Below are 27,083 nucleotides of genomic sequence, written 5' to 3' on the forward strand. Positions count from 1 at the left end.
TCCTTAATATAGTGATACTCTTATAGCTCTTGCAGTCTATTGTGTACACTGTTGGAAGACTAAGGACTCTCTATTCTAAGAAAGCTCAGTAACTATGTGCTAAAAATCCTCCAGACATTTTTCCTAAACATCCCTCTTCAGCATAACTTAATACTCCAGGTTTGTAGTTATATTTTCTGCTCACCAGGTGCAAAAATATTAAATCAGCAACCTACCCTCAATTTTGTTCAGTTAGATGGTAAGCTCTTCTGGGCAGGGGCTGTGTCGTCTTCTACTTCTAGACAGCACCTAACATTTTGGGGGCACTGATTTAATATAAACAACAATAATACTAATAAATAGAGGAAAGTATTTAGGCTTTTTCTTATCTGCATTAAGTTTGAGGACACCCCCTCCACCCCATAATAAAATGCTTAGCATTTGTATAGGGTTTCACATCTTCAAAGCATTATACAAATATTTTGTTCTACTACAGCATCTTTCGTCCAAGGATCCAAAGGACTTTCTACACCTTACTTCACTGACAACACTGCGAAATGAAGAGAACACTACTCACGCACTTTTAAACAGTGGGTCTGAGCCAAATCCCCAGATCTGAACTGTCCCAAATTTTTGTGATTTGCGCTCTCCTGTATCCATTTTTGCTGATGGAGTTTAAGTGACTTGACCAAGGCTATGCAGTGAGTGGGTGGTAGAGGTAGGGATTAGAAACTTCCAGGTTCTATCTTGTCATCCCACATGTAGTCCAGTGGACCAAGCTGCCTCCCAGTTTTCTGTTGTAGAAGTGGTGGGTACTCTTATAACGATATATTAATGTTATAAGACCCTCAGATATGAGCATGCAACTCCTGCCGATTTTGGTGGGAACTGTTGGTGCCTACTTAAGGGTAGAACTGGACCTAAATAAAAGGAGAATGTCCTGGGCAAAGATTAGGGGAAGACTTGAGAAAACAACAGGGGAAGGGACAGTATCTGAAGGGAAAAAGGGATTGTGGAAACCCAAGCACTTATGGTACAGTACACAGACTCCTAAGACTAGCAGTTTCTTAACAGAATTGCTGTTTAAAAGCGCCTGGCTTTTAATGACTGGTTTTGTAATGCAGTCCTTCTCCCCTTCCCATCAGGCTTGAATTTCTGATTCAGTTACCCTATTTTAATAGACTGCACCCGATTCCCAGTAGTCCCCATGGGGGTTTATAACAACATCCTTGCTCCTTCATTCTGCAATCGCTGTGAAGTAGAGTGTGCACCCTGGGGCCAGGCAGTTTGAACTTGACACCATTAATTTCTTGGGAACACAAAGCTATAACACCGGCTCATGTATGTACACTCCATATGCCGCTGGATATATAGACTGAAGCTTAAACCAAAAGACATTTTATTCCAGCAACTTAATGCACTCTCTTTCTCCCCAGCTTTTCCCAGCAATCCAGTTTGAAGAACTATTTTTAATCTCAAAACAGTCTAAGAGCACTATATCACCTGTCCCTACTGAGCACGTACTGCTTTGGGGTTTATATGCTTGTTCCCAACTCTGCGTATAAATACTTTGTATTTTAGAAGCACTGTGTATAGATGATCATCCAGTGTGAAGTACTCAATGAGGGCATGCAGCCCCTTGCAGAATCAGGCACCGTGTGAGGAAACTGGCACCCAGTGGCATCCTATGCAGCTGTCAGTAGGAGGTCCACGTGCATCAAGCTTGTGGCTTAATGGCAAAGTTGCCATTGAACTGAGTAGATCACTAGGACCATTCAGCAGAGATAGCAGCTGTAGCGTTAGTAATTCTGTAACTGACAGCACACTTCAATATTAAGAACATGCATCCATCTGTCAGTATCGATAGCCAATGACATTGTGTAAATGCAACCTCTGCGGAATACCCTGTGCTGGATTTATTGATCAGATACACTCTGGAGATTAAGCTCATTGGCTCTTTGGAGTGTCATGTGACTTTGGGCATATTAGCGCAACTAGGTCAAACAAAGTAAGGTCACCGATGTAACACAGACATGGAGTGACAAAGTGTGACCTCTCATTGTGATACCAGCTTACAACGTAGCAGTGTTTATTTCTTGCAGCTCATGGTTAAAAGCTTGTCCTGCACATCCTTCTGTGCATTACAGTTTGTATCAATCAAAATAAAACTAGGCCCCGAAATGCAGCCAATGCTAAAACGATGAAGGTATTCCACTTAGAGCCTTCAAACATGACGCTTAACAATGCTCTGCCATTAGCAATCAGCGCATCAGCCCGGCATTCTGGCCCGTTTCATAGAAAATCAAGAGGCAAAATAATTGAGTCAATAGTGATACAAAGGGATTGCTCCTTCAGCCCTATTCTTCGGCTAACAAGCCTTCAGCAGGGCTGAAAATTCAAAAGCTCAGGGAATCAAAAAAGAATTGATTTGATTCAGAGCTTCAGTCTAGGCTGTATTTAACACATCATTTTTGCTTGCTCTGCCATACAATAGAAGCTGTTTGAGGGAAGAAGGACTTACTTTGCGGGGGGGCGGGGGGTGAATAAAGGAGAACACTAAGCAAGAATCACAAGGGCAGGAAAATTCACTCGCCCTTCAACTTCATAGCTGGAATACACTGCACACAAAGCCAGTTTCAGTAGGTAACGGTTCATGAATACGCACAAGCGGCACCTTCTAACACCTCTTTGTTCAGATGGTCTGGATCAGCCCAAAGAGCGATAGACACAAGCCATGAAGTTCGGATCTCAATCTGAACTTACCCCAGTTTGAGGGGGTCTGGATCAGATACTCTGATATCAATCCACCCAGCTGAGTGGGCTTGAAGAGCTCAGAGCCCAGACTTGGATGTAGTCCCAGCTCTAGCTTGGAGAGAAATGCGGGAGTCCCACTGGACAGAATTCATATGAATGTTTCTCCATGTTTGATCCACCTGGGTTCACATTCCTCTGTCCTTGGAGTTTCTATTTCAGGTTTGAGTGAAACTCAGATGGTAACTTCAGAGTTTCAGCAGGTTTGGCACCAACCACCTAAGCCTCTTCAATTTTTTTTAAATGCAAAACCCATGACCTGGCCCCAGGTCTGCATAAAATTCGTCATGGGGATCTCTAAATCACCTTTCAGTGGAAGCTGGTCCAACTCTGGAGTTTGCAGCATGATCCAAGTGTCACTGGACATTATAGTTATATTCCCAGTTTGTAAGCGTTATTTTCACCCTTGGCACAAACGCTATATGAAGACAATACAGTCTGCAAAACTCCGGCACAGCTCAGATGAATAAAGGATGCTATTCAGTCCTAGGTTAGAATTTTCTCACTGGGCAGTGCTTAAAGGCAAATTCTACAAGTGGAACTGTCATTCACAGCTGGGAACTCTATGCAGGGTAACAATTACAACTTGTCTCTTACTGTTGTTGTATTTCCTTTGTTTTCCTGCCATAGACTAGCAGCTTGGTCAGTTTCAGTCTGAGGTTAGGCTGTTGTCCCAGTCGACTCTGCATTGACATGGATTTTTTTGGCATCATCCCCGAAGACTGACAAGGTTTCATTCATCTTCTTTCCAGAAGTGACACCATTAGGTTCTCAGACACTGTTAACATCTCCTCAGGTTTGCTTTCTGGTCTCACGGAGAATTCTGTAACCATGCTATGTCTCATTAAGTCAGTGGGTAAAATCAGACTATCATGGAGAAAGAGAAGTAACCAGTGACACAGACCAGGTCTGCTGTTTTGTGTTCTCTCTCTGCTTCACTGGAACCATTGATGATTACTATCCATCAGGATCAAGGACAGCCAGTGTGGTTTAAGGGCACACAAAGCTCCTTGCAGATGACATTTTATTACTCCTGAGAAATCAGATAACTTTACTTCAGTAGGAACAAACATGGGATACTTCTGCCCAAAGGGGGAAATAGGATTTCTGTTTCAGAATGGTACTGGTATCCTGCTAATTCAGGCCCAAACATAATCACAGATCGCTTCTCTATGTTAATAAAATGGCAACAAACAAACAAAAATTGCAACCAACTTGGGGACGCTTCAGTCCTGTGGTGGGGTTAGCTCAGGTGATTAAAATGTGGTGCTATAGCTATTTGAATAATCTTCTTAGTACAATACTAGTGATCATGCCCTAATTCCCTCTCCAAACAACTGGATGGCCTAATTAGAGAGGCTTTAATTAAGGACAATTAAAAAGCTACGGCAGGCTTCATTTAATAAATTGCAGAGAAAATGCAGTCACGTACCTGGACCCACTAGTAAATAAACGTGTGCAACTACCAGGGCATGTAGAACTAGTAAAAAAATAGCAGGAACATCCTGGAAGTGCCGCAAACCTCTCTGTCCTTCTCAGCTACCAGCTCCTTCCCACCCCACAAGATCCACAGCTGAACCCACTTCCCAGCTATCAGAATGCCCAGATGATATCCTGGCCATCTGAAAACACCTAAAGAGCTTAGTGTCTTTTGAAGTCTAGCCTCCCCTGCAAGATTCCATTTCGAATGATACTTTGCACTTGTACAGTGCATTTCAACTGTGAGTGTTCAATGGCTTTACAAAGAGCTATTAGTGATAAGCCTCAGGAGACATCTTTGGGGCAGTACTACCATGCCCACTTTACAGATGGGAAATAGAGGCAGAAGAATTAAGTGATTTGACCGTGGCATCACAGAGAAACAGTGGCAGAGCCATAAATAGAAGCTGAATGTCCTTATTTCCAGTTCACTGCTCTGTTCATTAGACCCTACATTATTTTTAAACTATTTCTTGCCTAAAAAAGAAAATACAAACAGCATAGGTGTTTCTTTTAGCTCTACAGTCCTCCAATGCAGGGAAAGATGTTTTTTCTTCTTAAAAAAAAAAATTATCTGTGCTTATAACCCAAACAACAGTTTGAAAGGCCAATGTACTACAAGGCGGCTGCCCAATGCAACTTAAAATGGCAGAGAGACTAAAATCTAGAAGTCAAGTGGAAATTCCAATTCAACTGCACTAAGACTACTATAACATCTTTACTAAAGCTGGCTGGGAAATTTGTTATTTTCACACACATCATTTTGATTAAAATAAAAATGTTTATGTTGAAAATGAACTATTTTCACAAAACTCCATATTGTGACCAAAACAACTGGTCCCAAAAAAATCCTTTGACCAGCTTTAATCTTTACACACACATCCCATTTACAATCCAAGACGATGAGCAAACAATTGCATGTTTCAAAACGTGTCACTTTTCTTCCTATTCGCTGTCAATAGGAATAATAACAAAAACTAAATACCCGTACACATGTGCGCATACATATATACAGGTTTTAAAGCATTACCACTGATGCAAGTAAATTCAAAAGGTCCTGGCTTAACACCCTGGTGCAACATAGGCTCAGAAATTTTAAACAGACTTTGGAATAGAAACCTGTATAAAAAACACTCCTGGCACACGAATGTGAAAGCTGTTTAGACTATTTCAAGTGCACTATTCTGTACATTCCATAGCACGTAATGACCCTTAAATTATCACTAAAAAAGGGGGACTGCAACTTTAAGGCTATTATACTCTTAATGAAGTCCATATGCTCTCTGCTGACACAGAGGGGACATTTAAATCCACCACTGAGGCAGCTGATTTGATGTGTTGACGAGCAAGTCATGTTGCTATAATAAGAAGTGTTTATTTGAATAATAAGGTCAGGGAGTTAAGTAGTTGGTATTCCACTCCTATGAAGCAGTTTGCACAGTGTCACTAATAATTAAAGGGGGTTTTGACTAATCTAGTTGCTCTTCCTAAATATACTCCACTCTGTTCAAGAAACTCATCAAAGCAGCAAAGTGATCTTCGAGGTTATTAATCTCCTTTGCGCCACAGCTGGAGCAAATTTATTTGCTTGAATTAGCATGTAATAAACTTATAATAAAGCTGCCATATCCCTCACTTCAGAGATATAGTTTGTGTAATGGGTAGTTAAATCTAGGTAATGTAGCAATAGTCTTTAGGCTTGGAAATCATAGCAAAAAATATGTAGTGCTGCATTATCTCTAGTGGTTGGGCTGCAATGTGACTTCTTCCAAGTCTTGGCAATTTTACAAAGCCTGCTGAAGATCATGCAAAGAAAGGAGCTATCATGGTGGAAATTACTGATGATGCAGCAGTATTCATGCCAGTAGCACAGCTCTCTCCCGGGCAGACATTGTTCACTGCTGCTCAAATATTTATCATCTGGTAACCATCCTGCCTTCTTATAGCTGTGGCCTGAAGACAGTACAGCAAGATCTAGTTAGCGGTAGTCCTCAACCAAAACCACGTGACCAAAGCACCCTTTGAAGTTTGGGGAAGTTCAGAGCCACAGAAGCTAGATCTCATACTGATGTCAGCTCAAGGAGAGCCTTACGGAAGAGGCCTTTGTTTTTGGAGCACGGTGGCATTACATTCAGACATATGGTTAAGGTCATGATTCATCTCTGTGTACACATAAGGCCACTGATTGTTATGAAAGGTTCCAGCTCAGATTCCAGGGGGAAAGATAAATGAAGATTATCAGATTTGAAAGGCATAATCCTCAAATATGGGGAAAACCAAGGGCCAGAACAACAGGATTGGAATAAAGGACTGATGAGTTTAATGGATACAAATTCTTCCTCAACTCTTCAGAATTCAGAAGCGTGCCAGCACCTAACAGTGACAGAAGGTAGAAGGAAATGAAACCAGCCTTCCTCCTGCATGTTCCTACACAAAGTCATTGTGTTCCAGTCAGGGGCGGCTCTAGGCACCAGCAAACCAAGCTGTTGCCTAGGGCGGCCAAATCTAGGGGGCGGCAGGCTGGGCCGCGGACGACCGGACCTGCCGCAGGCATGACTGCGGAGGGGGGCGCGGCCGCGCGGGCTGGACCTCGACCTCGCGACTGACGGACCGCGGGGCGCTCCGCCGCGCCGACCCGGCCCGCCGTCCGCGCCCGCCGCGCCGCGGGGGTCCGTCCCGCCCCCGTGTGACGTGGACCTGGCCGCGGGGAGCGGAAGGGGGGCCGGACCGAGGGAAGAGGGAGCGCGCCACACACTGCCTGGGCAGCCCCTAGCCTATTTTCTCCCCCCTCCTATGGTTCCAGTGACATGATGAGTGGAGGCTGTTCATAGGAGCGAGAAAAGTTAACAATCCTTAGGCACTGCCCCATGCAGTGAGCAAGTTTCAAGTCCCCCGTGCAGCCACGCCTGGGCTCATAAGTGTACACTATTAAAAAGGATGGGTCATCGGTGGAGAAAGGGCATCTACTCCTCAGCCTCACTCCAGCTAGGAGGGAGGAGTAATCTGAGACCTTCTTTAATGCTCACCTTGCATCTGTGTGTAGATAGATATTCCTTGCCTGCAATGTGCAGGACCAAGTCCCAAAGGGGACAGTCAGAGCTAATTTACAGCAGTGGGCAAAGATCCTAATATAACAGATGCAGGACAGGATAGGCTTTGGTCCTCCTATGCCGACCACGGTACTGCAGCATTTCTGAAAGCCAATCATTTAGCAAGCCATTGTACAAAGTTGAACTGGGTTGAAGGGGGAACCAGGGAATCAAGTTGAGATAGGATGGAGGCAAAACTGGCTGAATGGAGGACAGAGAGTTGGGGCAGGCTGGAAAGACTTTAATCTAGTGACAACTGATGCTAAAGGAACGAAATAGATTTGGCATTAAATCTGCTAACACCAGCAGGAACCGTGGAGAGGATGAAATCTCTGAATTGGGTTGAACTTGGTGCAGTGTATCAAAGTAAGAGGAATTAATTTGCTTCAGTTCACTAAGTTGAGCCTTTATAGTTTGCAGTTTCTCCCACACAATAAATCCTGTCTTTCTCAGCATAACACTTGCCTTCCAATCTTTAAACAATAAGAAATGGCTGAATATGGACGAATGTGGCTAGATATCAAAGTTCAGCTACACAGGGAAGGTTCACCCCAACCCTTCCTTCTCAATTGTTGTTATTCTCAGACGCTGAGCAGTGAATAATTTCTTTCCTTCCCCCATCCCAGCCCCACCAGAGCTTTTCTGTATTATATAAGGCCATGGGCATTAGCCAGAGGTGTCAGACAAGGTATTAAGGAGGTGTCAATGGTGAAATAGCAGGGATTACAGTAAAGTCTAAATAAGGTGTAAAATAAAACCAAAAGGTGATAAAGTCATTGATAAGAAAAGCTGGAGAAAAAGAGGAGTGCAATTATTTTTCATCTCAGTTGTTCAGTCTCACAGCGCATTATTTGTAGCTTTCCAAGACTTAGGTAGGATTCCCTCCCTCCCTTTTTTGTACATCATATTCCCCTCTTAGTAATGTTATGGCTCACAGGTGTTTTTACAATAAAAGAACAGCAAGAACCCTCTTCACAAAAATAATCACTGTCATTCCCAAGTTGGCTGCGTTACATTCTGTTCTCCTACTGAGTTTTCATATTGAGGGAGAGTCATACTGTGCATGCTATGGATGCATTTTGTCAACTAAATATTAAATGGCTGACACAGTCCAGCATACGGGGAATCCCCATTGCTCTGAAGCACTGTGAGGAAGTTCAGATCTGGTAGGCTTGAGCCTGTCTCCAGTTTATTGTGATATTCCGGACTGAACAGTCTTACAGAGTCACACAGGATCCTAGCCAGTAGCTGGGAAGAGGAAAACCAAATGTGAGCCAAGCAGATGTACCTAGTGGTGTGGTCTGAGCATCATAAAGCTCCACCAGGACAAACAAGAACGACCATGTAGATAGTAGGCAAGGAGCAGTGGCAGGCCACCTGATGTTGTGAGAACTCCTACCTATGCCTTACCAGAAAAATGAATAGGGGAAAAGACCCAAGCCTACAAAGACAACACACAGAGCTGGATTAACCATGGCCATTTTGGTTCTCGGTGGTTTGTGTAAACCCTTTTTGGGAAGACTGATCCACCTGGGTTTCCTTGCCGGAGTTTTTATGATTCATTCAAACAACAATCAAAATCAAAAGTAGCAGCCAAATTTTGCCCAGTTTCAGGGAATACACATGTGAATCCACTACATTCACCTCCCTAACATCCTAGACCGTGGGCTCCCCCAATCATGCCTGAGTTTCAGATGAGACAAAACAGGCAGGTTTCACCGGCTTTCAGATTTATGAAAAGCTTTGCACAATTCTAGTCAAGAGGCAACAGCAGGGCACTCAACAGGGGGCAAGCGACCGTACCCATCAAACCGCATTAAACCAGTGTTATTGTACTCCCACACACAGCCCTTCTGAATGGTAATTTAGACTATTTCTAGGGTTCTTCCATTGCTTCTCCTAATTGAAATTCTCAGTTCATACCTTTTGAAATAATTAAGAGCCAGAATACTGTCCAGTGAAACAATACTTGTACAATATTTGTATAATACAAATAATAGTCTAATCTGTGCCCTCTGGGGTGTTGCTGCTCATGTTGCAATTCCCTAGTTGTTTGGTAATGTGCCGAGCGCACCACTAGCCTGAAGGCGAGCATTACAGGTGCTCCAACTTCAAGAGGGTTCAACTAGTGAAACGGAGGAAAAACATCTAATTGAATGTTGCCAGGATGAGACTCCGCATTTTCCAGAGAGATGTACGAGCCAGACATGCACTTGTATCAGCCCTAAAAGTGAGGACACACACAGAGTTGGCTTAACTTGCTAGTGCACTGCACACACCACTAAGGCTCTCAATCCAGTGGGGATGCTGCATCCACAAATGCAACCCTGCAATGAAATGTAAAGTTTTCTTTTTTATTTCAATAGAAAAAAAATGTCCTAAGGAATTATATGCTGAGGACTAAAACCTATAGAGTTACTACTTATGTATATGAAATTATTTCATTTTAAGTGTCAGATTCCCAGCCCTGGGGTCTGAAATCCTCTATTAACCCACACAGTCAGATGCAATGGCACTGTCTGTCCAAGTTGTCTCCATTTTACAGAAGAAGGATGGAGGGGTTTTTTGGGGATTAAGACACTGAAATGGGATTTAGGAAATCTGCCTCAGCCTTAATCACTCTGTGCCTCAGTTCCCTGTCTACACATTGGAGACAAACCTACTCCCCTTTCCCACACCTTTTATCTCCCATCTAGCTGGTCTGCTCTGAAGAGTTTGCAGGCTCTCTCTAGCTATAGAATCATGGAAGTGTAGGGCTGGAAGGGAGCTCGAGAGGTAGGCTGAGGCAGGACAAGTAAACCTAAACCTTCCCTGACAGGTGTTTGTCTAACTTGTTCTTAAAAACCTCCAGTCATCTGGATTCCACAATCTCCCACCTCTTCCAGAGCTTAACTACCCTTATAATTAGAAAGCTTTTCCTAATATCGAACCTAAATCTCCCTTGGTGAAGATTAAGACCATTACTTCTTGTTCTACCTTCAGCACACATGGAGAACACTTGATCACCACCCTCTTTAACACAGCCCTTAGCACAGTCTTCTTTTCTCAAGATTAAACATGCCCAGTTTTTTTAACTTCTCACAGGTCAGGTTTTCTAAACCTTTTATCATTTTTGTTGCTTTCCTCTGGACTCTCTCCCATTTGTCCACATCTTTCCTAAATTGTGATGGCCAGAATTGTACACAGAATTCCAGCTGAGACTTCACCTGTGCAGGACAATTACTTTCTTTGTCTTACATACAACACTCCTGTTCATTCGCCCAGAATGACATTAGACTTTTTTGTAACTGCATCACATTTTTTACTCATATTCAATTCATGATCCACTATAACCTCCAGATCCTTTTCAGCAGCAATATCACTTTGCCAGTTATTCCCCATTTTGTAGTTATGCATTTGATTTCTCCTTCCTAAGTGAAGTACTTTGCACTTATCTTTATTGAATTTCATCTTGTTGATTTCAGACCAATTCTCTAATCTGTCAAGGTCATTTTGAGTTCTAATCTTGTTCTCCAGAGTGCTTACAAGCCCTCCCAGCTTGGTGTCATCAGCAAATTTTAAAATCATACTCTCCACTCCATTATCCAACTCATTAATGAATATACTGAATAGAACCAGACCCAGGACTGACCCCCACAGAACCTCACTAGATACAATTCTCCCAGTTTGATAGTAAATGACTAGATAATTACTCGAAGTACAGTCCTTCAATCAGTTTTGAACCCACCTTATCATATAGTCATCAAGACCATGTTTCCCTAGTTTGTTTATGAGTCTGTCAAGTGGACCGTATCAAAAGCTATGCTTTTGTACAGTGCTTACCACAATGGAGACTTGATCTCTGTTGGAGCCTCTTGGCTCTACAATAATAGAACTAACTACAAATTATCAACTCTGACCTGGAGTGGCCACCTGTTGTTAAGAGGGTTGTTAAGTCTTTGTGCCCATTCAGTCTTTGGTCTAACTGTTGGGACTGTCAACAAAGGATTCCAATTAATGCCCATTATGGCGTGTTTCATTACGTAGACCAAGACTACCGAATCCATGTCATATACAGGGGCGGCTCCAGGCCCCAGCATGCCAAGTGCGTGCTTGGGGCGGCATGCTGCGGGGGCCGCTCTGCCGGTCGCCGGGAGGGTGGCAGGCAGGGTGCCTTTGGTGGCATTCCTGCGGAGGGTCCGCTGGTCCCGTGGCTTCGGCGGACCCTCTGCAGGCATGCCTGCGGGAGGTCCACCAAAGCCGCGGGACCAGAGGACCCTCCGCAGGCACGCCTGCGGGAGGTCCACTGGAGCCGCGGGACCGGCGAGTGGCAGAGCGCCCCGCGCGGCATGACGCCGTGCTTGGGGCGGCGAAATGTCTAGAGCCGCCCCTGGTCATATAGGCCAAAAAACCAAGACAAAGAAATTCACACTCACTACAGTTCTGGGCTGGATTCAAAATGATGATCTCCAAGTGAAAAGCACACCAACTACCCCCTGAACAATCCAGCCTGCCTTCACGGTTTATTTAGTTTGATTCAAGTATATATTGATACAGGACACAAGTATTCAGACTAACAAATACAGTGTTAGGTGACATTAGTGCACAGTAACAGAGATGCGAAAATATATCCTGTAGTAGCCTCCACCTCCCATAATAACTCTGCCTACTCAAACTGTCTCCTTCAGCAGCTCCCAGAGAACTAGCCTATAACCTTTCTTTTATAACCTCCTCCACCTCCCGAAGCATGTAAACCTCTTATAAGGACTAACCACTCCCTCCCCCAACCCCCATGCCACATTGTCCTATCTGCCTGTCCCCAATCCCTGCCTGCAGCGCACAGCATCAATATTGAACTTTGAGCCTATATGGATGGTACATAGTAGTATGTCTTCCTGTTAAGAAGGGACAGATCAAACGAGAAACCAGACCAAGCCTTTATGCAATCTCAGAGGCAACACTGTACAGCAACATAGTAAGAGACAGGCTCTGCCCTGGAGAGCTTGCAATCTAAATGGACGAGCCAGACAAAGGGTGGGAAGAGAAATAGAGGACCAGGGAAGGAACACAGCAGACCAATAGTAGAATTAGTATTAGAATCCCAGTGTCTCGAGTCCTGGAGTAACATTTTCAATAGTGCCTGAGTGGCTTAGGAGCCTACATTCAACTGATTTTCAATGGGGCTTACACTCCTAAAGTCCCTTAGACATCTTTGAAAATGTTACTCCCAATCTAGTGCCCTAACCACTGGCCTATGCCGCCTCTCCAAATCTAGCTAACTCGCTTGCATTCATTTTCATTTTCTGTCCTTCCAGAAGCACTGAAATACCAGCGACCTGGGAGGTACTGAAAAACCTCACAAGAAAGCCTCTTTTCACGAGACTTCCAGCTGAATTTTGCAGACCCAAATGGTGAAAACAAAGGTCTGCACTCAGGAACATGCTGTGCCACAGGAACATTCAGCACTTTACAAAATAAGAGCAGCTTCTTCATTTACCATCTGAATTAGATACAACACACAGCAGAGTATGACAACAGACAACACTTGGAGGAGGGGGGAAGAACACACGAAACGAAGATCATGTAATTTGTTTGGTTGCATAAGCGTCTTAGTCCCAGTTGTTTTCATTTGTTATATGAATAAAATCAGGTAGGAGAGCAGAAGTAGATGGCAATGGAGTGTGATTAATGGTGAAAAAGTAACCAAGAGGGAATTCTTAAAAGGAATTTGGAGGAGAGTGAAGGCATCTGGGCCACTGGATTAATAAATATCACCTATCATCAGTGCAGTAACTGAGCAGCTCTACAACATTAATAGATTTATCCTCACAACACCTTGGTATCCATAGGCAGGAAGTTTGATCCCCATTTTTACAGATGAGAAACTGAGGCACTGGGTATACTAAGTGACTTGCCCAAGGTCACACAGGAAGACCTGATAGAGAGTTTTGCAGACCAGAACATCAACCCAACAGCTCCTAAATGAAATGATTCCATCTTTTTTTTTTTTGGTGCAGTCCAAAACAGCAAAGCCAATTAATCCACGTTATCCACTAATCAGCCTCTGCATTTCTCTTCTTTATTTTTAAAAATCCATTCTTAATTAAGTGAGCCTCAGATCAAAATTCTAAAGACTACGGGCAGCATGGCCAAGATTTTCAACAGTGGCTAGAGATTTTTGGGTGCCTCAGATTTTGGGGACCTGACTGGAGACACTTTAAAGGAACCTGGTTTTCATAGGGTGCATGCTCAGCACTTTTTGAAAATCCATCCCCTTTTAAAGTGTCGGGAGCTGAGCCCCCCAAAATTGAAGCCTGCCCCCACCCCCAAATGACTAATCCCTTTTGAACATCTAGTCTTGTGTCTAGATGAGTCAGAAGAGTGGAGCTAAGCCTAGCTCCAACGCTGACTGACTGAGGAAGCCACTTGGCCTCCCTGTGCCTCATTTTCTCCATCTGAAAAAACAGGGATAATATTCTATAAAACCCACTCAAACCTACTACAGGAGCATTGAGAGACTGCCTATAAAACACCTCGAAGCTCTTCAGTTTAAAGAGGCGCTACAGACGTACAATGTATTATGTTTTAACAATGTGCTACTTTGTATTTGTTCAATTTTAGAATTTCTTATAAACTGTTGGCAAAAAATCCTAGAAAGCTGAAAACGTACACAGGGATCTCTCTATCAATTTGTGCGTAATGTAAATAAAAACATACCGTATGGATAGCACCATGAACCCAGACAGCGGTAGGTACGTTATCTATGGATCTGACAGAACACTGTTTTGATCAGGATTTCTTGGGTTTCATGGTCCTTTGACCATCACATGACATCCATTGTTACGCTGCGGAGAATCATCCGTTGCCATCCCCAGAGTGAAGCCCTTGCCTTCCAGAGCTACAGCACTATATTATCTGAGATATGAAAAACACAGATATTTTAAGATGAGAGTGTCAGCAAGGGTCAGTTTCAACTTGGCTATCAAACCGAACTGTCAAGACGAGAGGACTCACCTCCATCCTGCAAGAATACATCAATCATTCAGACAACCCTCAATCAGACAATAGGAGCTTTCTTGGAGGTTCAGCAGAGATTAAGAAGGTGGAGGATACAGCATTATTGCCTAAAAAAATCCAAACAAATGATTTAGGAAAGCAGGGCATAATCTTAATTTCTGAAAGTCTTACTCTCACACTTGTCAGCTGTTCCCTTATGTTGAACACTCCCCCTCCCGTTAGGGCTTTGAGGAGTCTCGTGCCCTGCCCTGGGAGGAGGGAGACATGCTGTATATTTTTAGAACTATAATCAGAACTACATTCCAATGTAAACTCTGACATTCACAGTGCAGTTTTTCCAAGTGGAGGGAGACAGCACAACTATCCACCAGCTTCACAGAATCCTCCAGGCTGCTCCCAAGCCTACATCACTAGCAGGCAGATTGCATTGAATAGAAGAGGTTTGCCAACTCATGTGGCAGTGAACAGATAGGTCTCAATCGATCTCACATACAGACCGCTCAGCTATTTTAATATCTGTCCAAGTCTGGAATCTGATCTAGTGCACGCACTGCCATAGTAGCTAGGTGTCCTGTAAATGAAGTGAAGGTTATTTACTTGTAACTGAGGTTCTTCAGGGCGGGACTTTGCATATTCCCACTCTTGGGATATGTGCCGGCCAATGCCATTGAACTGTGCAGCTTTCTACTAGAACTGCCTGGTCAACTGCTCATGCACTCTCCCTGCCCTCAGGCTCCAAGCATCTTCTGAGGGCGTGGCTATACCACCTCACACAGTTCTTTACACAGCTAATGTGGAGCGTCTAGAAGATAGGACTCTGTACTCCTGGGGGCATTCTGCACCATAATAATAAAAATTCTGCGCACAATATTTTAAAATTCTGCACATTTTATTTATCAAAATAACACTACAGAATTACACCAGTTTCAATTATTTTGGTAGTTTATTTCAAAATATCTGTCAGCAATATGTCTAACAATACAGACATACAAAAATTCCCCCAGGAGTAGAGACAGTTAAAGAAACCCTATGACAACCCAGTTCATTTCTCTGCTCCCTTCCCCGCCTCCCCTTTGCCCAGATACCCACACCCCCTACCCACCAGAAAGGGTCCTGCCCGGTGGCAAGACTAAAGTATTTCCTGTGTGATGAGCTACTGAAATATTAAAATAAGCTTTTTAGAGACTGAGAGCAGCAAACCAAATCTAGAAAGGATAGAGAAGAAATAATGGATCCTAGTGCTAACATTGTGAAATGCATCCTTTGAGGGTACACGTTTAGCTTTCTTAGATCTAAGGTTGGACGAAGACCTTCATCTTTCTTTGGAATTAGAAAACAGCAAGAACAGAATGCTTGATTTCCTCAGATTTATTGGAACCACTGCTGTAGCACCTTCTGCTAGCAGAGACTTTCTCTCTATTTTTAACTGCGCCTTGTGAAAGGGGTCCCTTATAGGGAGGGAGGGTATCAAACTAGATGGTACAATGTTCTTTATAGTATCCAACACCCATCTGTCCATGGTGATCTTTAGCCACTCATAACGTTGGCTTAAATGTAAGGGAAACAGAATTCAAGATTGGTTTGCTTGCTATCAAACCTACAGTCTAACTGTAGGCAAAGAAGAGGTGCTAAGCAAATCCTTTTGCTTCATTTTGGGCTTAAATGGCCATCTCTTGTATGACTGAGAAGCAGAAGATTGTTGCTGACGTTGCTGTTGGTAGTGATGTCTTCCTTTGTTAAAATAAGAAGACAAGAATTAATCGGGAAGAAGGGGGATAAGACTGTCTTTGGTACCTTAAAAATGGTGTAGACAATCTCCTTTTGAAAGGCTGTAAAAGACCCAAAGAGCCATCTGTAGATCTCGTTCCTTTCATTTCCCCCCGCCCCAATAAATCATCAGTTCTTGAACTTAATAAACCATCACATTCAAAGGGAAGGTCCTCAACTTTAGACTTCTCCTGTGGAAGATTAGAAGAATGCAACCAGGCATGTCTTCTGAGAGTTACTGACCTTGAAGTAATACCTGAGATATCAAAAGACGCCATTAATGCTTGCTTCAGATTTTGACCCTCCTTAATGAGAGCATTAGGGAGTCTTGAGTGTCCTTCAGATAGGTTTGTGGTCAACAAAGATTTAGTCCCACAGGTGGAACTGGTATCTAGCCATGTCTGCTAGATAATTAGCTATTCTCATGTTTTAGGAAGAAAACTGTTCTCTTCTCCTTCCCTAAAGTGTCTAGTTTTCTCCCACTATTAGTGGGAGTAGACTGTATACCTCCTGATCTTTGAACTGTTGCAGTCACTACTATAGAGTTAGGCAGAGGAGAAAGAAAACCCCTTATATGGAATATGGTGAAGCTCATCAGCCTTGTTTGCTAGTGGAGGACAAAAAGAAGTATTCTATATTAATTAATTAACCAGGCACTTTTCTTAACTATCTAAAGGGTCTTGATTCAGAGAAGGCTCAGGTACGTGTGTCAGCAGTTGGAAGGAACTGAGGCAGTAACTGCAGGTACCTTATTTATAGCCGTGCCCGTAGAGTCTGATGGCGGGGGCAGGGAGTGCACACAATTGGTTGACTAGGCAGTGCTAGTAGAAGGCTGATCAATGGCACCAGTTGGCACCTATCCCAAGAGTGAGAATATGCAGAGGAAACTCGAAGAGCTAACATCAAAGTCACTTTGCCAGCACGCCGCCCTCTCTTTAGGCTGCTTCCTTAGCTGAATCAGGCACTTTGACAGTCTTCCAGGAAAGAAAGTCAGACTACTCCCTAGCTTCACTATGGGGGGGTGGGAGGAGAGGTCTTATGTAAAGAGATGGGTATCAAGACTCTGAATGTGGCTAGATTCAGCTTCAGCATAATTTTTTGCCTGTACGGATTCCAAAACACACACACACACACACACACAGAGTTTGGCTGATTTGCATGCATGAGAGAGAACATGCTTTGGCCCTTATGAGTCCTTGGGCACTTCATGAACTAAAGGAAGGCCTGTGTGCCCAACTTCAAAGCTGCATTGATCGCACTGTTACCCCAAAGATAGTAAGTCCTTTTCTCCCCATTTAAGCCTTATGATCCTGTCCCAGCTTACTGAAATTTACCTCCACAAGCTTTGAGTTCTGGTGGCCAATTCACTTCCCACTAAGTTATACAAGGACACGGCAGCTCATATATACACTTGCAAAACTCCTTTCTAAAGTACTGTTCAAGTTCCACTTCAATCATCCAGCCCACGTTTTTCACTTCAACTTTCATTAACACACTTGGAAGGTGTTTTTCCACAAGCTAAGCGTCCGTTGGGTTCTAGTTGGAGCAGACAAAACCCATTAAAGTCCATCCAGATTTTTGTTTCTTTCAACATCAGCATATTAGGTCAGGCTGATAACCACGTCAAAAGTGACTGTTTGCCTGCCTTTCCCAGGGTGGTTCTCTAGTGGGGCTGTCATTTGTAGGTCATGTGAAAAGCCCATTCCATTAGAGGCATGTCAGTGACCGTAGCTGGTCCCAGGATGGTTCCAGCTCACAAGATTTGTGGGGTAGCTGCATGGCACTCACCACATATTTTTTATTCAACATGATTGCCTAGGCAAATACATCCTGGGTGTAATTCCAGTGACCTCTACAGAGTTACACCAAGGGTGAATTCATTCCTGCAACTGAAGGTTCTGCTCTGTGTGAAAAAAAATGATCGACAATGGCAGTGTCTCTTTGATTGTGCATGGTTGTCTTTTCTTGCACACAGTTTACTAAAATAAAAAAAGTTCTACTTACCCTGATCTCTGACAACATGCGTCAGTCAATGGTGCAGCAGAACCAGCACTGAAAGAGGTCTCACTGAAAGTGCAGACAGGACTAAACCACTCTGAACATCCTTTCAGACACGGAAAATGTTTGCCTGTTGGTTTTGTTATTTTAACCAAAATCATTTCTACTGCAATTAACAAAAATAAAGTCATGTGAACATTTCTATGGGTGTTAGGTTAATTTATTTGTTTGCTTGTTTTTTAGGGGGTCAAACTTGTCCTGACCGTGTCCCCTGGTGCTGCATTTAGGAGCTACTAGCAGTCAAAGTGGTAGTAGTTTATTGGGCTATACTTGTGGGTAATTTCAGTATTTAATTTCTGGCCAATTCTTTTAATATTGCCAGGTCCCCAGACAACAACAGGGAAGACATTTCAAAATGAGCACATGTAACAAGCATGTCAGATATTTTGCCCACTCGGCACTAGGAAGCATCAGACTCACGATCTTGACCTACCTAGTCCATTTCTTTCTTTCATTAACATTTTTTCCCCTGTAAGACTATTTATACAGCTGAAGCTTTGCAAGGTTTGCCATGATACAGCACATTGCATCCTGCTGCTATTTCAATTTCATTACAGCATAAACAGCAGTATAAGTGAGATTAAAAACACCCCTCTTTCCCTCATACTAACAATCTTCAATTTATTTTTTTAAAAGCTATTAAAGGCTATTTTAAACAACAAAAGGCTGGCCACATGAGGAGAAAGACAAGCAAACAGGTGTTGACAGTCATCCTCGATATCTGCTTCGTAACAAGCAAAAAGAAATACCGCAGACTGCCCTCCCTGCCTCTCAGTGAGGCTTGGAAGCTAGCTCAGATCTGGCAGGTGTGCGGACGACATTCGTTAGAACAGATGCGACAATAAATAACACACCAGAGCTTTGACGCACAAAAGTACACACTATATAGGGGAGGCCGGTCATTCTTTCCGTGTCATTTCTAGCTTGCATATGTCTATCTTGAAACAGCCTCGCCTAGCCCCAGTACCCGAAAGAGAGGGACGGTCACATGAAAACTCTGCGCACGGAAAGGAACCTCTAACAAGGGGGAAGCACAAGCAGGGATGAATACAGGAGCCAAATGTCTGGTTCCCCGCTCTACCAGCACGCATCTAGGCCCATCCCTTCTTGTAGTGACTGCCCCATCTCAAGGGCTCAACCTTCCTGGGCCCCAGAATGTAATCACAGTCCCCATCACAGAACTTAAGTAGAGCCTGTGTGGCAACATCGTCACGTCAGTCAGTCTGAGGGCTAGAGATGCAAACAGAACCACCGGTCAGTCTGTGTCCAGCAGCCCCAGTAAAGAATCCTCTTTGCATTCATTGCAACAGAGCCCAGTCTGCTCTACCTCGAGGAACATGACAAGCCCCACAAGCTGCCCACACCTTTGCTGGGTCTACAAAGAAACTCCACCCAGCCCCTTGTTTTTAGAATAAAGGCTTTGCCCTGGTGAAGGCTACCCTCCAGTCCCTTCAGCAATGCAGCTTCTTGCTTTACCAAACCTCTCAAGTTTATTCTCCACCCCCCCAGCCCCACTCCTTTCCTTTCCCAGTTTGCTTTCTTTGATTTATGGAGCATGGGAAACATCTTTCAGCCATTCTGCTCTCGGACCCCCTGAACAGGCAGCAGAGAGGTCTCTGCACAGGGTGAAAGCATGTACCTTAACAACTAGGTGAGGGAAGGGAGCAGCTGGAGGAAAATGCATTGGCTGCTCGCGCTCCCTCCCCTTTCCTAGTAAGGTCGGTGGAAACGCTGGCAAATGTGTTTTTTTTAAATGAATTGGTCTCCTTATGTTCTCTTGCATTGCGCTGAGCACAGCCTGAGGACAGGTCTGATTCCTGCATAGACCGGTTTATCATGGGAATCAATAAGAAAGGGAACTTCTATTGCTTGTTTCCGTTTATAACATTTCCTTGCAGCCAGTCTCAGGAGCTGCACATTTAGCAATCCAGATAGGAAATATTACTGCTTAATTAGAAATGAAACAAACAGGGTATGCACGCATAGGTTAGCGGCTGGGTGCTGGGAGAATCGCCATTTGATTGTGCTGCTGAGATAATTCTAACTGTCACATTCAGCTGTCAGAAGCGGGTAGTGGATATAGCCTTGGGGAATCTCCATAGGGAATGCAATACCTCGGATTAAAGCTAACTGGCCACAGTAGATCAATGCTGCTCCACAAGAAATACAGCTGCAAGCGCATTTATCCAAGTGAAAGTAACGAATCTCCAATAGTCAGACGTGCCAGCTGAGGGTGATGACCATTTTCATTGATGACGGATATTACCAAATCAGCCACTCGACAATGAAGTGCTCCGATTTTTTTCAGGAGGATCCTGATGTTTCTATCGCTGATGGGAGCCTCATGCAACTCTCAGGAGTATTAAACTAATAAAGCATCTGCTGGAATACCCAGTGAGCCACAACTTAGTTTGAGAAATGTCTGTTATGGCGGAATGACACTTCTCTTGTTCGCTCTGTGCTGGCACAAAGAATCAGACTAGGTGCTACTGTACTATAAAATATTACTAACAGGGCTGGCAGCAGTCCCAACCAAGATCAGGGTCCCACCAGGGTAGGTGCTAAACAAACGTAGCAACATAGAAAACCCCAGTCCCAATCAGCTTGCAATCTAAATAGACAAGTCACAGGGCAGGAGAAATGATGCACCGTTGTCTCCATTTTACAGATGGGGAACTGAGAGATTAAGGTACTAGCCCTAGGTGGGATTTGAACCCCTCCCAATCCAGAGGGGTAACCACAAGATCACCCTTTCTCTAAAGTATCAGAGGGGTAGCCGTGTTAGTCTGTATCCACAAAAACAACGAGGAGTCCGGTAGCACCTTAAAGGCTAACAGATTTGGGCATAAGCTTTCGTGGGTAAACATCCACTTCTTCAGATGCATGGAGTGAAAATTACAGATACAAGCATAAATCTTTCTCTAACGAGCAGCCCTGAGAACTTAAATACTATAATCCCAAAACCAGGGACAGCACAGATAGCGGCAGTGCAAGCTTACCGTCCTGCGTTCACGTTGTGCCTCAATCCTAACTCAGCACCCATCTCTGCGAGGAAAGCAATTTAGTCCTCGGTCTCACTGCTGGGAGGGCCAACTGCGATATGGACCCCGCTCTACAATCAATGGAACGAGGCACTGAGCAGCTGTGCAATAGGTAACAACTTTCAGCTACTACCAACCTGGTCTGGATTCAACCTACAGAGACCCAAATGTGAAAAAGAGCTCTGCATCCCTTCAGCCAGTCTGCTTGCCAGGCCAGTTTTCTAAGGTCAAAAGATACAACCTTCAGTAGTTTTACTGATTAAACCTCCCCAAATGGCATCAGCATGACTCACGCCTGCAAGATATCGCACTCTAGTGGACAGAGCCCAAGACTGGGAGCCTGGAGAGCTGAATTCTATTCCCAGCTCTGCTGCTGACTCGCTTGGGTCAAGTCATACGTGGCCTGAACCAACTCTCACTGAAGTCAACTGCAATCTTTCCACTGACTTCAATGGGAGCTGGAGCAAGCTTTACGCCTCTGGGCTTCAGTTTGCCCATCTGTCAAAAGTCATCTCCATTTATGCAGGGTTTTCAGATCTAGAGAGGGAAAGTATTAATGGGAAGCGCAAACTAGGGAAGTTGGGGGTGGTGGCGAAGCAAGAGGAGCCCTGCATATGAATTGTATATTCCCTCCTTTCATCGTTGCGCTGTATTATTGCCACACAAAGTGGTTATTGCTGTATCGTACAAGGGGAATCGCGGGAAATCTTATTTTAAAGAGAGACAAGACGGGAGAGGCACTTCATCTTATAGGGTGATTGAAATGTAATCTGAGTTCTGTTTATATACAAAGCACATGGAATATATTTCTTTGTTTAACATTTAAGCTGTACAATAGACTCATTGAGATGCCACATCTTGTTTCCAAAAGCGTCCCAAGGGAAAGTCGGCTGGGGAGGCGAGAGAATGAATCAGTCATACTTACTGCTCAAATACATAAAGCATCATCTGTTCAAGCAGAGGGAATGCAAGGTACAAATAAAGGCCCAGATCTCCCAGAGTGCTCAATGCCTGGGACACACAGTCGAAGGGAACTCGTGGGATGATCAGCAACCCACAGGATCAGGCCTGCTGGTTGGCTATAGCAAATAAAAATATCCAGATCCATCTTAAGGTCGGGTCACTCCCTGCAGATGGCATGCATGGTGCATGCTGGAATCATCGGACTTGCAGCAGCTGCACCAACTCACCTTTCTCTCAGGCCACATTATAATTTGACCCAAGAGGTTGAAAGTGGCAGCATAGATCCAGATTGCTTCTCCCCCTCCCTGATTCCCCTGGTGGCAGCAATCAGCCATGCATTACACTGCTGGCCACTCAATGACACCCTGTTGATTCCGGGTGCCCTTTGAACACAGGGTCCTGATCCAAGGCTCTGGGACCTAAGGAGAAGTGCAATATGCAGCCAAAGCCCAGATCTACAGATACCAGGCATTGAATGGATTGGGACCTCTCAAAACCGGATGGTTGGGCTGACCTGGCTGATCTAACAGTGCTGCTGTGAACAGAAAGGAGTGCTACCTGGGCACTTTTGCTTCTGGTCCTGCAAGCTCTGAGGAAAATTTAACAAAATGACTTTTGTGAAGCTTCATTAAGACTCTGAAGGGCTCGTGGTTCATGCTTGGCTTAATTGCTGGGGAAGATGGGGAATGGGATAGTGCATGGAAAGGGTCTTATTTCAACCTGTCCCTGACAGACACAGCCCCCAAAGTTAGGCCTGGGTTCAGAGTTTGATGCATATGCAAGTCCCATCGCAAACCAGGGTGGAAGCCTGGAAGGAACTCAGCCCATCCCATGTTCTACCTCAACAGGCCCCTCCACTCATCCACATTTCCAACTCCTGGCTCACGCACAATTCTGCCCCAGGCCCGCTCGACACTAGGAAAGCTGCTACAAAAATTCCAACCAGTTTTAAAACCAGATGGAGCCATGGCTTAGACCCGATCCAGGTCGCTGGAATCATTTTGAAGTAAACAAGTTACAAGACCACCTTGAAGTCGATGAGAGAGGCTGAATACTTGGCGCTTCTGGGGGATGGGGGAGGACCCACTTATTTATGTGTCTAAATACAGACTTTGGAACTCAACTCCAAGTTCCTATTTTTGCAAATGTTGGCCCCAATCTAGGGGTAACCTAATTTATCTAAATATCAACTGGCTCTGTGAGCATGGGTAAAAAAAAGATTGTAATATTTGCCTCAATTTGCCCATGTCTTAGATGTGTATAAAAAACACACACTATTTCACAGCGTCCTGGGAGTTTTAATTATCCAATGCTGTAAATCACCTCTAGTATCTCAGATGAAAAGTGCTACAGAAATGCAAATTACTACTACAAAGGGCCTTTAAAATGGCTTGTTTATCCAGATTCATATTATCTATCCGCATATGATGTATGAGCAGCATGTAAAATGATCTGTCGTGTTCACTTCCTCTGCTAGTATTGAGGGCAGCTCCATGTGTGCATTCATCTAACTATCCAAGCCCTGCTACTGAAATGATCTTTATCAGTGTATAACTCATCTTACTTAAAAGAGATCACCCATGCCTCGTGCCCAACGTTTTCCAGGTTCATACAAGACATGTAGTATAGGAAAGCGGCTGATTTACGCAGTAATATAATAGGACAGGTGGCCGGAGCTGAAGACCAACCTTAATCATAACACTTGTCACATTTATACTTCAATTTTGAGGTATATTTTTTTCACATTTGTTGTGTTTTATATGAACCAAAAGGTAGATCTACATTACAGTGGGGAGCATTCCTACCCGTCTGGGTAGACAGACACCTGCTCTACTCCAGCTAGCGCTTGAAAAATAGCAGCGTGGACACTGCCACCTGGGCGGCAGCACAGGCTAGCTGCCTGAGTGCAAGCTCGTCCAACCACCTGGGTCAATTTCTATTTTAATATAGTAGAGCTAGTGCATTTCTGTCTAGCCAGGCTGGGAGGCACACTACCAGCGGCAGTGTACACGTACCCAAAGATACAAAGGATTTGCCATACCAAATCAGAGCACTGATTCCATCAGAAGCCAGTAGCTGCTGGCTCCAGGGGAACCCAGAGTCAGCCTGTAAGTTACAGCTGATCACAGTCACCCCTTACTATATGGCCCCAAATTGATGAGCATTGTTTCCTCCCTCTGCTGTCCTCACTCAGTATCATCTCGGGAGGGGAGAATTCCCCTACTCCCAGCCTTTAACTGCCCTGCATTGTAGCTACCATCTTTTTAGTGACAGAACAGATCCTCCATCCCTTCAGTATCCATCCAGGTCACTCCTTAAAGAGCAAGAGTTGACTTCTACTAGCCTGAGCCAGGGACCGGGATCAGGACTCCTGGATTCTATTCCCAGCTCCGCCAATAAATCACACCCTTGCACAAGGGGCTTTATCTCTTCATGCCTCAGCTTCCCTACCAGCGAAATGGAGATAATGCCTCTGGGGTGTGTTCGGCTTGATTAATTGGTGTCTGCAAAGTGCTTGGAGAGCCTGGAGGCTGCTCTAGATATAAAATATAAGTATTATTAATAAAGAGCACAATTTGTAACTTCCTGGCTGCAGTGAATATCAGTTTCTTTATTTAAACACACTTTCCCATGCGCCACTCTCTCTGTTGGTTACATGGCATAACTATGGTCTAACCTGGTTTCTTGGGTGTTTTATTATGGAACATTTACACTACAGTCGCATGTAGAGGCATAGATAGGTCAAAGATTAAAGTGCTCTAGAAATCAAGGTGTATGCAGGAGGAAACCAGTTATACTAATTTGCTCTTTATAATTTACATTACATCTAAAAGACCCACAGATCAGTGCCCCATTGTGCTCGGTACTGTACAGACACAGTCCAGGTCCCAAAGAGCTTCCTATATAAATAGGAAAGATAGACCAGGGTCAGAGAACAAAAGTATTAGTATCCCCAAAACAGAGCACATATAGATCAACTGATTTGCTCCATGGCACAGCCAGAAACTGAACCAAGATGTCCTGAGTCCCAGGCCAGGCCCTAACCACAACAGCATCCTTTCCTGTCTCGATTTAGACCGAGTTGTGTTTTACCAAGGTAGCACTTGGCTATTTCAGTTTCTTTCAACTCACAGAGAATAGTAACAAGTCACCTGAAACGCTGGGAGAAACCAGACTATTTAGGAAAATAAATGGGCTTTTTTCCTTAGGCGATCAAAGCGTTAAATAAAACATCTAATTGTCATTCCATATTCATGAAGCGGGGTCTCAGTGAGAGTACACCTGTTGGGGGATGTGCATGCTTTGTTTTCCAGTGGGAATAATTGGTGTTCTGAATAACAGACAATTTGTTTGTTAGCAACATGTTTCATCCTTTTTTAAAATACGAAATCATTCATATTTATGAACACCTCTGTCACTACCATATGTTGTGCTCCATCTCCATATATGAAACAAACTGCCTTTAATTTTTATAGCTACACAAAAAATGAGCAACATCTTAGTAGAACAATTAGATAAGAAAAAAGATCATTTTCCCCGCATAGTACAAGTATTTACAGCGATCTTTTCCCCCATAAGGAATGTATTTAATGGATCATTTATTTAAATGTATTTGCAGGCCAGCAGTGGGGCTGATAATAGACTAGAAGGCATTCTATTTACAAGAAGTGAGTGAATTTAATGATGTGTACTGTGTTGCCAGCCCCAAGCATTGGGGGAAAAAAATCATGAGTCAGGCTCCCAAAGTCATGAAATTAACTTAAAAATAATAAGTCTGAGTTCTTTTTATTTGCCTTCTGCTTTTTGAGCATTAAGAGTGCACTCTGTTACATTTTCATACTTTTCTCTGTAACCACGAGAGCTAGAAACTTACTTTTTTTTTAAAAATGAAAACTGATGTGTGTCATGTGACTCCATGGGCTTGAAAAAAGCACCAAATATCCCCATACTCACACCAAGAGCTGGCAAAAATTGGCTCTAGTGATGGTGGTGTCAAGAGAGTTCGAGCACACGTGCCAGAGAGTGGGTATATTCACTGTCACCCACTACTGGATGGAATCATAACTTGACATGCAGGTCAATCATTTTACCTAACTTTGGGCCATGAAACTGACTTGTCTTCAAATAACTGTACAAACAGTAATGCTCTGAACCGCACCCCGTTTCCTGACATCCCCTGTGAGGAGGGTGTTATTGCCACATTCATTTTACAGATGGGAAAACAAAAATAAACTCAGTGATTTTCCCAGGTCACCCGGAGAACTGGGCAGATCCACAAGTATTCCTATCTCCCAGCATGAGAATTCTCAGGCCACCGATTCATGTCTTGATCTCACATACTCATGAGAACTGTAGATACCATATGTACACAAGTAGAAGGTACCACCACTTGTGGTTTCTAACAATCCTATGCTGTGGTGTTTCTTTTTCTGCTGTATCAGTAAAATCAATTCAGATTTAGAAGTATGCAGGGGTGTGACATGGGGAGAACTCACTGCCTGCAGTACTCTGGACAGAAAAGTCACTCTTTGGATTTAGTTGGAGCTGTCCTTTACATCTTTAGATAAAAGGCTCCAGACCATAAACTGGAAAGTCACTGTATTCAATCCCATGGCCTAGTCGCTCTAGTGATTGCTGCATTCACAATCTGAATCAATTTAGGATCAGCTATTTCAAATCTGTCAGCTCTTATTACTGTAGCTCACACAGCCCTACCAAGCCTAGATAAAACAGCAATTTGATTAGCATGTGTGCGCGCATTATGTGTATGCATAATATCCTATCCAAGTCTCATTGCTTTAGTAAAGATTAATAGATCATAGCAAGAACTTATGGGGGTGAGGGGAAGAGAAGACAGGTCCAGTTCTCAAAGATTCTAATAACAAAGTGACACAGAGAA

The 27,083-nt window shown here is 43.8% G+C and overlaps 1 long non-coding RNA gene across 2 annotated transcripts in view; it reads right to left on the minus strand.

Annotated features, from left to right (window-relative positions):
- Nucleotides 1-215: 215 nt before the first annotated feature.
- LOC120387429 overlaps nt 216-27,083 on the minus strand; it is a 78,939-nt gene continuing 52,071 nt past the window's right edge. The window contains exons 3-6 of one of the 2 annotated variants that reach the window (XR_005590162.1): nt 18,126-18,225; nt 14,352-14,461; nt 14,055-14,252; nt 216-288 (exon numbers count right to left, since the gene is read on the minus strand). This is a non-coding gene — a long non-coding RNA (uncharacterized LOC120387429). The remainder of the gene's footprint in view (nt 289-14,054; nt 14,253-14,351; nt 14,462-18,125; nt 18,226-27,083) is intronic. The other variant, XR_005590161.1, reaches the window with a different exon arrangement.

The sequence above is a fragment of the Mauremys reevesii genome, linkage group 20 (genome assembly GCF_016161935.1).
Source record: "Mauremys reevesii isolate NIE-2019 linkage group 20, ASM1616193v1, whole genome shotgun sequence".
NCBI lineage: Eukaryota > Metazoa > Chordata > Testudines > Geoemydidae > Mauremys > Mauremys reevesii.